Source organism: Lichenostomus cassidix, chromosome 11 (genome assembly GCF_008360975.1).
Source record: "Lichenostomus cassidix isolate B80296 chromosome 11, HeHo_3.0, whole genome shotgun sequence".
NCBI lineage: Eukaryota > Metazoa > Chordata > Aves > Passeriformes > Meliphagidae > Lichenostomus > Lichenostomus cassidix.
The window spans coordinates 18003828-18014846 of NC_139492.1; the positions used below are offsets into that span (position 1 = coordinate 18003828).

The 11019-nt window shown below is 47.4% G+C and overlaps 1 protein-coding gene across 1 annotated transcript in view; it reads right to left on the bottom strand.

Annotated features, from left to right (window-relative positions):
* Positions 1-10117, bottom strand: part of CDH11 (cadherin 11) — an 83107-nt gene extending 72990 nt beyond the window's left edge. Inside the window, exon 1 of the mRNA XM_085072003.1 lies at positions 9953-10117. The gene's annotated coding sequence lies outside the window, so the exon portion shown is untranslated. The remainder of the gene's footprint in view (positions 1-9952) is intronic.
* Positions 10118-11019: the final 902 nt, after the last annotated feature.

Consider the following 11019-nt stretch of genomic DNA (forward strand, 5'->3'; position numbering starts at 1 on the left):
TTCTCTCCTCCAGTAGGCAAAACTATTAAATACCAGTGGAAAAGTCTTTTGTACACATATAATTTCATTTACATTATTTTCTTAATAAAGTAACAATGACTTTCTGTGAATTGTTGGGGGAAAAAAGTAAATATAAATTAAAAGTCCTAAGTTTTGGTAGCTCTCCTATTATATACAACTTCCAAGAAATGACTTGGCGGTCACTCATTTTTGAAGGGAAATATCAAAAAGGCTGAGCTGCTCCCCAGACTGTTAGTGGGGATAGTCAGGAGCAGAATTTCCCAGCTCTGAGACCAAAATACAGAATTTCACCCAGTCCACCAGGGATGGGAGATGTGCACAGTCTAGTCAGGACCCTCAGGATCCCAGGAAGGCAGAAATTCTGGGAGCACCATCCCTGACCTCCAGCTCATCGTAAAAAAGCCAAGGTCCCAACAAGGAGCAACTGCAAATCTTGGTAAACCTCAGAGCTGCCACTTCCTCTGCAGACTTGATTATTTCAGACCAACTCATTTCATGTTCAACTTGACTGGATAACCAAACAAATATTAGTGCAATTTCATCCATTTGATGGTGCTTTGGGAGGGTTCCTAACACTGGTTAAACCTGGCTTAGCCCTGGGATGACAACCCCATCTAAACTCAAACAAAAATCAACATAACCACCAAAACTCCTTGAAATGCCACAGCAGTGGTGCTGATCAATAATCCCAGTGTCAGGGACAAACCCCATGGGCTCCAGCATGATTTCTCTGGTTTAGATCAGGTTCACCAGTCTGAGTTTAACTAGTGAATTGCAAAATCAGATAAACACTTTAAACTTGCCTGCTCATAAAAAATAATTTTAAAAGACTGCTAACCACAATAACAAAGTTCTGAGCTTGTATTAACTAAGGTGGACATTCCTCCAGCCTTGCCAAAGTACAAATCCACACTGAAGGGCACAATAAGGTGGAACTCAATGTCAAGTCCATGCCATAAGAAAAAAAATTAGCAATCTGACTTTTGACTTTTGATTTTCCTCATGTGTTTTGACTGCTCCTTTAAAGCCCAAGCCAGCAGCCCCTTGGTAATTTGTGATGCTCCAGAATGACAGCACATCACTGCAGCCTGCAGTAACTCCTTGTGCTACCTTTTCCATGGAGTTCATCATGTCCTAGTTCCATGTGACAGCTGCATATTGTACAGATCCAGTGAGGCAGCAGGGATGGTTCCCACTGCCTCTCTCAGGCATTTCTCAGATCCTCCTCTGTTGCCTCATTTAAACGAGGAGTTTCCTTTGTTAGGAAGTAAATAATTATTGAAGCCATTGAACGCACTGAGAATTAATTCTAGCTGCTCCCAGCACTTTGACCTATACTGAGACAAATCCACAGAAAAATGAGCTTTTGCTTTTGGATCCAAAAAGCGAAATAATGTCAGCAGAAGGTCACTGGACATCAGCTCCAAGCTTGTACTGAGGGGTGAGATTACCCTGCAGGCTGTACGTGGAAAACTTGTGTAATTCAGGGAGTAGGAAGAGTCAGAGCAGAAGGCAAGAGCTGGGTAAGCCTGACCCAAGGAAGCTGAGAAGGATGTCTCCACTTTTGAACACAAGTGGAGATGGCTGAGCAAAGGAGAAATATGAAAATAAAAAGGAAATGTCAGAAGAGTCTGCTGTACCTGCTAAAGGTGAAGTCGTGGGAGGGCTGAGCAAAGTTTGCATTGAAAAGTGGGAAACTTTGCAGGTGAAACTGAATATCAGATCTGGTGCTGCACAGGGAGGGCAGGATCTGACAAACTGAGGGGCAAGAAACCTCATCCACACATCAGCCAGCTCAGTGAACTCCAGCTGATGATGCAGGAGCCTGAGAGACCCCAAACCCAGCCCAGGAGCACAGGCAAGACGCCAAGGGCACAGAGACATCAACCCGAACTGCTGTACATGGCTTGTTCTGACCCAGGGCATGCAGATGCCCCAATTAGCTCTGAATTCTCCCAGTCAGCTCTGTTTGTCCAGGGCAGCAGACTGTGACCTGCAGCACAGGATTGGGAAGCACTGAGGAAGGATCAGCTAAAACCAGTTTCACTTACAGGGCTGGAGCCAAAGCACCACAGAAAACCAGAGATCCCTAGAAACATTTGTAACTCAATACTTGAAACATGAATATAACGAATTTATTAATATATTTTTTCATATAAATGCTACAAAATTCACAATTTTAAGGACAGAAAGAACTGTTATGACCACCCTGTCTGACCTACAGCCACGTGTATTGCTACCTAATCAGCCCTTTTGTATGTAAATGACAAATTGTTTGCATGCAAATGCCACTGCCTGCTATGTTTTCTTCTTGCTTTAGAAAGAGAAATGCTATGGAAATTGCCACCGTGCTAAAAAGAATTGAAATGCATACTAATCAGCCTTATTCTCCCAGCTATACCAGCTATAATTGGAACAGTAACAAATAAAAAGGCAACAATCAGCAGTGGACAAAATTTTCTATTTGAATCAGAGCCCCAAGTAAAATTATTATTCAGCTGCTTTTCAAAATTTTGGAACCTCTTACGTCTGGCGAAATTGGGTTTGAAACTGTGAATGAACAGTGACTTTTCACTAATGTGAAATATTCAAGATCTTCTCTGGAATTTCAATTGCAAGAAAAATATGCTGAAAGAGAATGGGAAGGAGCCATTATCATAAAAAATATCTGTTCTCTGTGTGCACTGGATAAATGTTTGAGTGATTCTCAGTTCCATCAGGCTGGTGATCCCTGTGGCTCCTGCAGGGTGAAACGGGAGGGTTTGATCAGTGCTCTGTACATTCTGAATTAACCTGGCAGCCTTCAGCATATTGGTCCTCCTTGAGAAACAGCTGCCAGTCATTGCTGCCTGGGCAGGAAGTGTCCCAGAATGAAGAAATGCACTAAAACCCTGGCTTGAATGGTGATCTGCTAGGAACTGAGTGATGCTCAGAGATCCTCCACTGCACCAGGCTGTGCTCAGGTCTCTGAAGAGAATGACATTGAGTCCTAGGATTGAATCCCCACATTTCAGCTGTGTTTTCCATTGCTGATGAGACCATTCTTAATTTCTAAATGCTATTCAAACTCTTGTATTTGCCTCAGGATCTCTCTTTATCAAATTAAACTATCTCCAAAAATTAGGGATAAACTTTTTGAATGTCATTTTCCCCCAGCAATTTAAAGGTTGCAGTTTTCACCTGCTGCTTCCATCAAAGTTTTCCAGTCACCTCTATGAATGAATGTACAAAGTGCACAGAAGATGCAGGCAAGTCTATTTAGAGTATTTCTATACTCTAAAAAAGTCTGGGAATCCTTATTTGGGTGTTGGCACAGTTACAGGTATTTTGCTTGGGCAATGAAAATGTATTTATTTTTGGTTCAAATGCCAGCCAACTTTGCACAAGCTCCATTTCTTTTGTTTGCCTTGCAATGTCTATACATATATATATATATATATAGAAACCAACAAAAACTTAGTTGATAAAAGATGAAAGGAGTAGCAGAGTTATTCATTCAACAGCCAAGATCTGTGAGATAATTACTTTAAATCAAGAAGGGACAGACCATTTAAATTTATGACTTAATGCCGACACATGCATGTATTAATAAAACAGTTAGCATTAATGGAAATAGGGTTTAGTCTCCTGATTCCAATAGAGCCATCATTTCTGCTTTCCACTGAACTAATGACTTAGCCTTGGCAGAATGATATGTGTGCATGTATTTAACTATTTAACTTAACCACTGAGACCAATTAATGTGTTTCTGAAGTTTGATTTTATTTAAAAGTATATATCAGCAGCCTCACTGGGATCAAAATTATGTTGAACCAGAGTTTATATGGCAGCAGTTTAACCTTAAGTGTGACTCTCTTCCTTGGAATAGCTGATGTAAAAGGAAGAGCACTAAAATGTGGGCAGAGGCAGCAGCTCCTGCTTGGGATTGGCATTGAGTTAAGGAAGTTTTAGCGTCCCAGGCTAGCACAGACTGTGTGATTAGGGGTTCAGTGGACAGGAATGGGGGCTGAGAGAGGCACAGCACGGATTTACTGCCTAGCCTGGCTTGGAGAACAGGATCCAGGAACAAACTCAAGCACAGCTGATTACAGCAGGCTGACTTCAAACTGGGACTACTCACAGGGTAACAAAACCTGCACCAGTTACACCATTCAGACACTGGGGGATTAAATGCTCAGTGCTGTGCAGCTCACAAACACAAAATTCTCTGTTTCAAAGGATTATTGAATATAATTCCTTCTGCTCATCACTCCGTTCTTCACCTGCACAGGCTGGTGTGCTGGCAGCACACTGGGGGCTCATGGCAACAGTGTCCGTGGGCACTGACACAATTTAACAAAACTTAACTGCATTTACTGCCTAGATGGGCATTTCCTGCAGCAGACATCCACCTATCAGTGTCCTGATCAGTTTTGTCTGCTTTATAATACTCCATAATCCACAGCTGCGTGTTATGTTAGTGTATCTCCAATGTGGCCACAGCCTACCTGTTGATGAACAACTAAATCATCATTATAATAAGGAAGTGTATTTGGAAAGCTCTTGCTGCACTGTTCACCAATCACTCTGGAAAATCCTGGCTTCTCTTTTACATTCAGTTACTTGGTCCTTTTCCTTTAATCCATTTACATTGATTTCTACTACTCCAACTCTGCCTGCCATTGCATTGCAATTAAGAATTCTGATGAACCCTTGCTGATTCAGAAGGGAGAGGGCTCTTACTCACTGCCAGACTTGGGAGAAAAAAAACAAAAAAACAACAACCACACACAAAAACCCCTTAGAATTCGCTTAAGCCAGCACTTTAAAATCGAGGAACTAAATTATGGCTCGTGGAGCCAGCAGAGCTCAGTGGGACAGGGATGCCTGGGAGCCACCGCACCACCCAAGCCGTTCTGGAAGGAGCCCTGATGCTTTTGTAGGGGAAAACGAGCCATAATGTCACCTTCCCCTTGGGCACTGCTCAGCAGCACGGCTGGCGGCTCCAGATCCGCGTCTGAATTCCTGCTGGCTGCCGAGGCACCGCTAATGTCCCTGCTAATGTCCCAGCCATGCGGAATGCTCTCGGCAGAGCCTCGAGCAGCGCTGGCAGCTCCAGGTTAGCCTCCCACCCTGAGCAGCTGAAGGGATGGATGTTCCCTGCCCTGCAGCACGGAGCACCACCAGGGCTGCTGTGCTCCTTCCCCTGCACTGGAGCCACTAACACTCTCACCAAGGGTCCTTCCTCGAAGAGAATTCTGAATTCATATCTTCTCTCAGGCCGTTGACAGGCAAGTGTACAGCTGTCATGGCTCTGTGGTGCCTGGGATTGGTGTCAAAGTTGTAGGCAAGAATTTGGATCAGGTGCATGAACTTCTCTGGCTGCAGCCAGTGGATAATCTGCAATATTGTAGAGTGCTGCACTCTGCTATTTATGGGACATCATTCTGATACACAGGACTGTGGTCAAATCAAAGATCCAGGCTGTGGCAACACTCCAAACTGGATGTCTAGAAAAGAACATCAGGAGAAGGCAGGTGGAATAAGCCTCTCTCCATGCCTGCATGGTATGGTCATGTATGTCCTTGCTGGGCAGCATCCAGCATGGAAGGGCTTTGGAGCAGCCTGGTCTAGCAGAAGCTGTCCCTGCCCACGGCAGGAGGAGGAAGGAAATGATCGTTAAGATCCTTTCCAACCCAAACCATTCCGTGATTCTGTGGGTAGTAACATCTTTTGTGTTCCAAAAGGTGCTGCATAATATATTGAAGTGATTTGGACCAATCTGCTTTTCTCAGTTCTTCAGCTGTAAGCTCCACTGACCTGGATGTGTACAGACAAAACCAGACTAATTTGGCCTAATATGTCTTTTTTTTATTTCTTCTCCCGTCAAGGATATCTTTATAAGATCTCTCAAACCCATTAACATCTCTGAAAGAAATATTTTTCTCTGTATCATTTTTTTCAGCCTTTAAACTCTTGGCATGGCATGAACCGACACTGCCTTTGAAAAGAAAGAGAGAGAGCAAACCCTTCCAAGAGGGGGCTCAAGCTGTTATTCCACACCCAGACTCCAGCTGTGGAGTCAGCTTGTTTGCAGACAAGGCGGACTTCCAGTATCCCAAAACTCCGCCAGGGAGCTGCGGTGCTGCCGCAGGTGAGTTAAACCCCGGGGCGAGGGGAGCATGATGGAGCTGGGAATGGCCCCGCATCCCGCGGGATGATCCCGGTAAGGATCCAGCCCCGCATCCCGCGGGATGATCCCGGTAAGGATCCAGCCCTCCATCCCGCGGGATGATCCCGGTAAGGATCCAGCCCCGCATCCCGCGGGATGATCCCTGTGCTGGAATGGCCCCGCATCCCGCGGGATGATCCCGGTAAGGATCCAGCCCCGCATCCCGCGGGATGATCCCGGTAAGGATCCAGCCCCGCATCCCGCGGGATGATCCCGGTAAGGATCCAGCTCTCCATCCCGCGGGATGATCCCGGTAAGGATCCTGCTCCGCATCCCGCGGGATGATCCCGGTGTGGATCCAGCCCCGCATCCCGCGGGATGATCCCGGTAAGGATCCTGCTCTCCATCCCGCGGGATGATCCCGGTAAGGATCCTGCTCTCCATCCCGCGGGATGATCCCGGTAAGGATCCTGCTCTCCATCCCGCGGGATGATCCCGGTAAGGATCCAGCCCCGCATCCCGCGGGCAGCACTGCCCTCTGCTGCCCGCCTGCGGCACTGCAGCCCAGCCCGACCCAGACGAGCCCAAGGCATCCAAGCCCTCCTTCCCCTCCAAGCCCTCCTTCCCCTCCAAGCCCTCCTTCCCCTCCAAGCCCTCCTTCCCCGCAGAGAAACTCAGCGAGGGGATAAAAGGGATAAAAGCACTCGCACGGATCGATCAGCTCACGGCCTAAGAGGCTTCAGCATCGAAACACTACACAGGACTGCTGCAGTTCCTCCTAAAACAGTTTTACTCTATGTCCAGATATGCCAAACCAGATGACTACAGTGCTCCTTGACCAGTAAAAGATAACATAGCTGACATAAAAAGATATAGGTGACATAAAATGATCATAAAATCCTCTTAATTCACCCACACAAAGCGCCCGACCCAGTCTCCATTTAAATCAATGGCCATCTCGTCATTGCTGTCCCCAAGCCTTGGGTTGGCCCCAACAAAGAACAATGAAAGCTGAAGTGCCATTAAAAACATACAAATGGCTATGGTATAAGAAATTATACACAGATTTTAGCTTAAACTGCTGGTAGAAGAACTCAGACACACAGACACACAAAAAGTCCAGGAAGTATGTTGCTAAACTGTTTCAAATTAATTGATTCCAGATGAGACATCTGCTTCTCACACACTGAAGGTATTTCGCTAAACATCCAGCTCACAAAATGGATTCAAAATTCATTTAGGGGGTTCACCAAGAAGAAGAGATGCTAGTTTTAAGTTTGAGATTACTTGAAATTTCTATGATTTCTGAGCTGGAAATAGCTCCATTGTGGAATTCTCAGAACTAAAAGGTTTGTTTGTCAAGTTAGGCTCTTATGTTACAGCAGTTGCAGAAAATAAAAATGTTAGTCTCAGTCTTCTGTAACTCTGAACTTCACATATGTTCCTTACACTAAATTAAATGTGTCAGATGTTGTCAGAATAGCATATTAATTGAAGCTGAAATCAAATGATGTACTTTAAAGCATTTTATCAGATAAATCACAGAAATCACTCCAATCTTTGCTCCAAGTTTCCCCATATTGTTATGCAGAAGAAAAATTAATTTAGCTGTCCTATCTCTCAATCAACCATTTCTACCCATATTTTCCCCTGAAAGTGCTGCTGATAAATCGCAGTGACTTACCTCATCCCTTGGCATGTCCTATTGTAGCAGCATTTCTGCTAATGAACTAATCTAGTTCCTACTGATTTTTTTTGGACAGGCAGCACATATAATTGTAGCAAAGTTAAAGCTGATGTACAGAAGTCTCTAAATAGCATTCTCTGTCCATGCTCATTCTCTAATGTGCAAGGCTGAGGTGAAAAAAAATTATCTTATTCCAGGGCCTAAGAACAAGAGCCTGCCAAAGAAAGATGTCCTTTAGGTAAAATTTTCCTAAAGGACTTCCAATTCTTTCACTGAAGATCTCATTCTTAGTTCTGTAACTTCATTTTGTTCTTCTGCAAGAAGCAGAACTGCTTTTGAACTACAGCCAGGAACTTCTGTTTTCTAGAGCATAGACTTTTCTAGACTCAGAAATGTGCTAAAAGAATGCCTTGTGTGTTAAGGCATGAAGCTCAAACCAGACCTTCTGCTCCCAGTTTCCTCCCTCTCCCAGCGACACGAACTGTGCAGCTCTACCATGGATCTGCTGCTCCTGAGCCAACATCTGCAGCTCCACTGCCATGGACCTGTGCATATCTCTGCTTAGAAAATCAGCCAAAGCAGCGAGCACAAGCATCGATTTGTGTCCCAAACCTCAGCGGACAGACCTGACTGAGGCAGATGTCAGATTAATTATTGCAGGACTTCTACACTGGAAGGCAATTTATTCACCGGGATGCGTTAGAAAAAGAGAACAAAGTATTTACCTGGAGAATCACACAGACTTTGGAAACATTGAGGCAGACGGAAGAGCAAGGGAGAGGGAAAGAGATGGACATCCAGCAGCGCCTGAGTGCGTGCTTCCCTGCTTCTGAGGCTGTTAGTGCCTCTCTTATTCAACAGTTCCATTATTAAATAATGAAAAACATATAATTTCTTAATAGAGAGGCACGGAGTCTGTGAAAACCTTATCGTATCACCATCACAAATCAACAGGAAGAAAGTCTTTCCCAGGGAGTTGCTAGTAATTGGAACGTGAAAAAGAAATGAGCATTCTCCTCATAAAGGGCCAATTTCTGAATTAGTGACCTCATTTACTAAAGAGGTTCCTTTGTCACAGATATCTGGGTAGGTAAATACTGTGTTACACAGCCACTCTGTCCTTTGTAGCAGCGGTACAAAGAAGCTCTCCCAGCATATACTGGTTCTCTCCTCACCAAATGAATATTTAAAAGAGTAGACAATAAAGGGGGACTTCTATAGGAGGTAAAGGCATTTGTATCATGATGTCAGACTGCTATATGTGCTCCCGAAGGGCTGCACAGGAAGCACTTTTATTCTAAACTTAATGGTATTTATGGGGACCCGCAGCCTGATCTATTTTACCTTTCTTGGGGATGTGCTTATGCATGCATCACCCAGGAGTCTAATGCTTTTTGGACTAGCCCGTGTTAGAGACAGATACCATTTTGGTACCTTGTGAATAGTAATGCGTTTGAAAGCCAGCAAAATAAATAAATAAATAAATAAATAAAGGAGGAGGGGAAAGGGTATAAATCAAAGTCTTTGCCTTTTGCATTCTGGCTAGAGTATCCTTCATTTCATGCACTCCTAATTCCTGCATATCCATTTCGTGCCTGGGAGCTACGGCGCAAGTAAAAGATTTTCAGTCTGGGGCTTTCGGCATCTGTTTCTCCGGAGGAACATTTTAAAACGGCCAAACGCTCGCCCTCCCCCTCCCCGCCCCCGAGCAAGAACTGAAGGGAAGGAGGAAGAAAAAAAAAAAAAAAAAAAAATCCAAAGCTCCGTCTGGCAGAGCGTTCTGCTTCTCCCTCCGGAGAGCCGAGCGCGCCCCGGGGGCCCCGCGGCCGCCGCAGCACCGCACCGCACCGCTCCGCACCGCACCGCACAGCTCCGCACCGCACACCTGCCCGGCCCCGCTCCGCTCCGCCGTGCCCGAGCATCCCCACTGCCGAGCTGCCGGACACGCTCAGCGCTCGCTGCCCGCCGCTCGCCTTCCCTGCGCCTGTCCCTTTCCCCTTGCGGGGCTCCGCCGCTGCCCGCACCGCTCTCCCCGCACCGCTCTCCCCGCACCGCTCTCCCCGCACCGCTCTCCCCGCGGCTCCCCCGCTCACCTGCGGGTCCGGCGGGGCTGGCGGCGTCCCTTGGCCGCCCGCGGAGCAGGGAGACGAGGCAAGTCCCATTCACAAGTAGCCGCGGAGCGAGCACGGCAGCATCTTCAGCCTATTACACTCCAGCGGCAGCGGCTGCTGAATGAGGCTCCGAGCTAGTGGCAGGAATTAGAAAGAGGGAGGGAGGGGAAAGGGGAGAGGGAGGGAGAGGGAGCAAGGGGAGTGAAGCAAGATTAGAGGAAGGGAAAAGCGGGAGGCTGTTGCTTCGTCTCGACTGTGCTCTCCCTTCCCCCCAGCCCGGGGGAGCGCAGCCCCCTGCCCTGCCCAGCCCTGCCCAGCCCAGGGCTCCCTGCTGCCCGCGGCCACAGCCTGGGCTCCGAGGGGCGAGGGGAGGAGGAAGGGGCCCAGGGCAGCTCTGCCGTGCCCAGGCAGCCTGTTCCCTCCCCGCGGGCCGCTCTGCACCCTCTCACCCACGGGCACGGCTGCCAGGGGCACGGGGACCCCCATCCTGCTGCTGCCCTGGCTGTCCCTGCCCTGTCGCCTGTGTCCGGCCTGCCCAGGACACCCAGACCCCGCGGGTCCGAGCGAAGGGCTGCCCGGCTGTCCCCTCCCCACGGCACAGGCACCGAGCCGCCGGGCTGCACGCAGAGCCAGCGTTTTATACTCCATCCTGCCATGGCTCCTGTCAGGGGCAGACATTTGTCCAGGAATAAAAAAAGACAAAAAAAAAAAAAAAAAAAGGGAAAAAAAAGGAAAAAAAAAAAAAAAAAAAGACAAAGTTCCTCAAGCATTTCTGGATGTGGAAAAATCTTGGTCTCTTACAGCTCAGAGGCAGAGGCTGAGGCCAGGCCTGGGGTGGAGGGGGACATTTTCCTTCTCAACCACTCCTGCCCCAGCGGCTGCCCCTCTGCCCCTCGCTGTTCTCACCTGCAGCGATTGCCAGGTGGGCTGAGCTCAGGAGCCCAGGGAGGAGCAGCCTGAGCCCAGCGCCCACCCGAACGCAGAGGCAGCACACAGCCCGGCAGAGGCTCAGGTGAGCCTGCAGATCCCCTCTCTCTCATCCCTCAGCA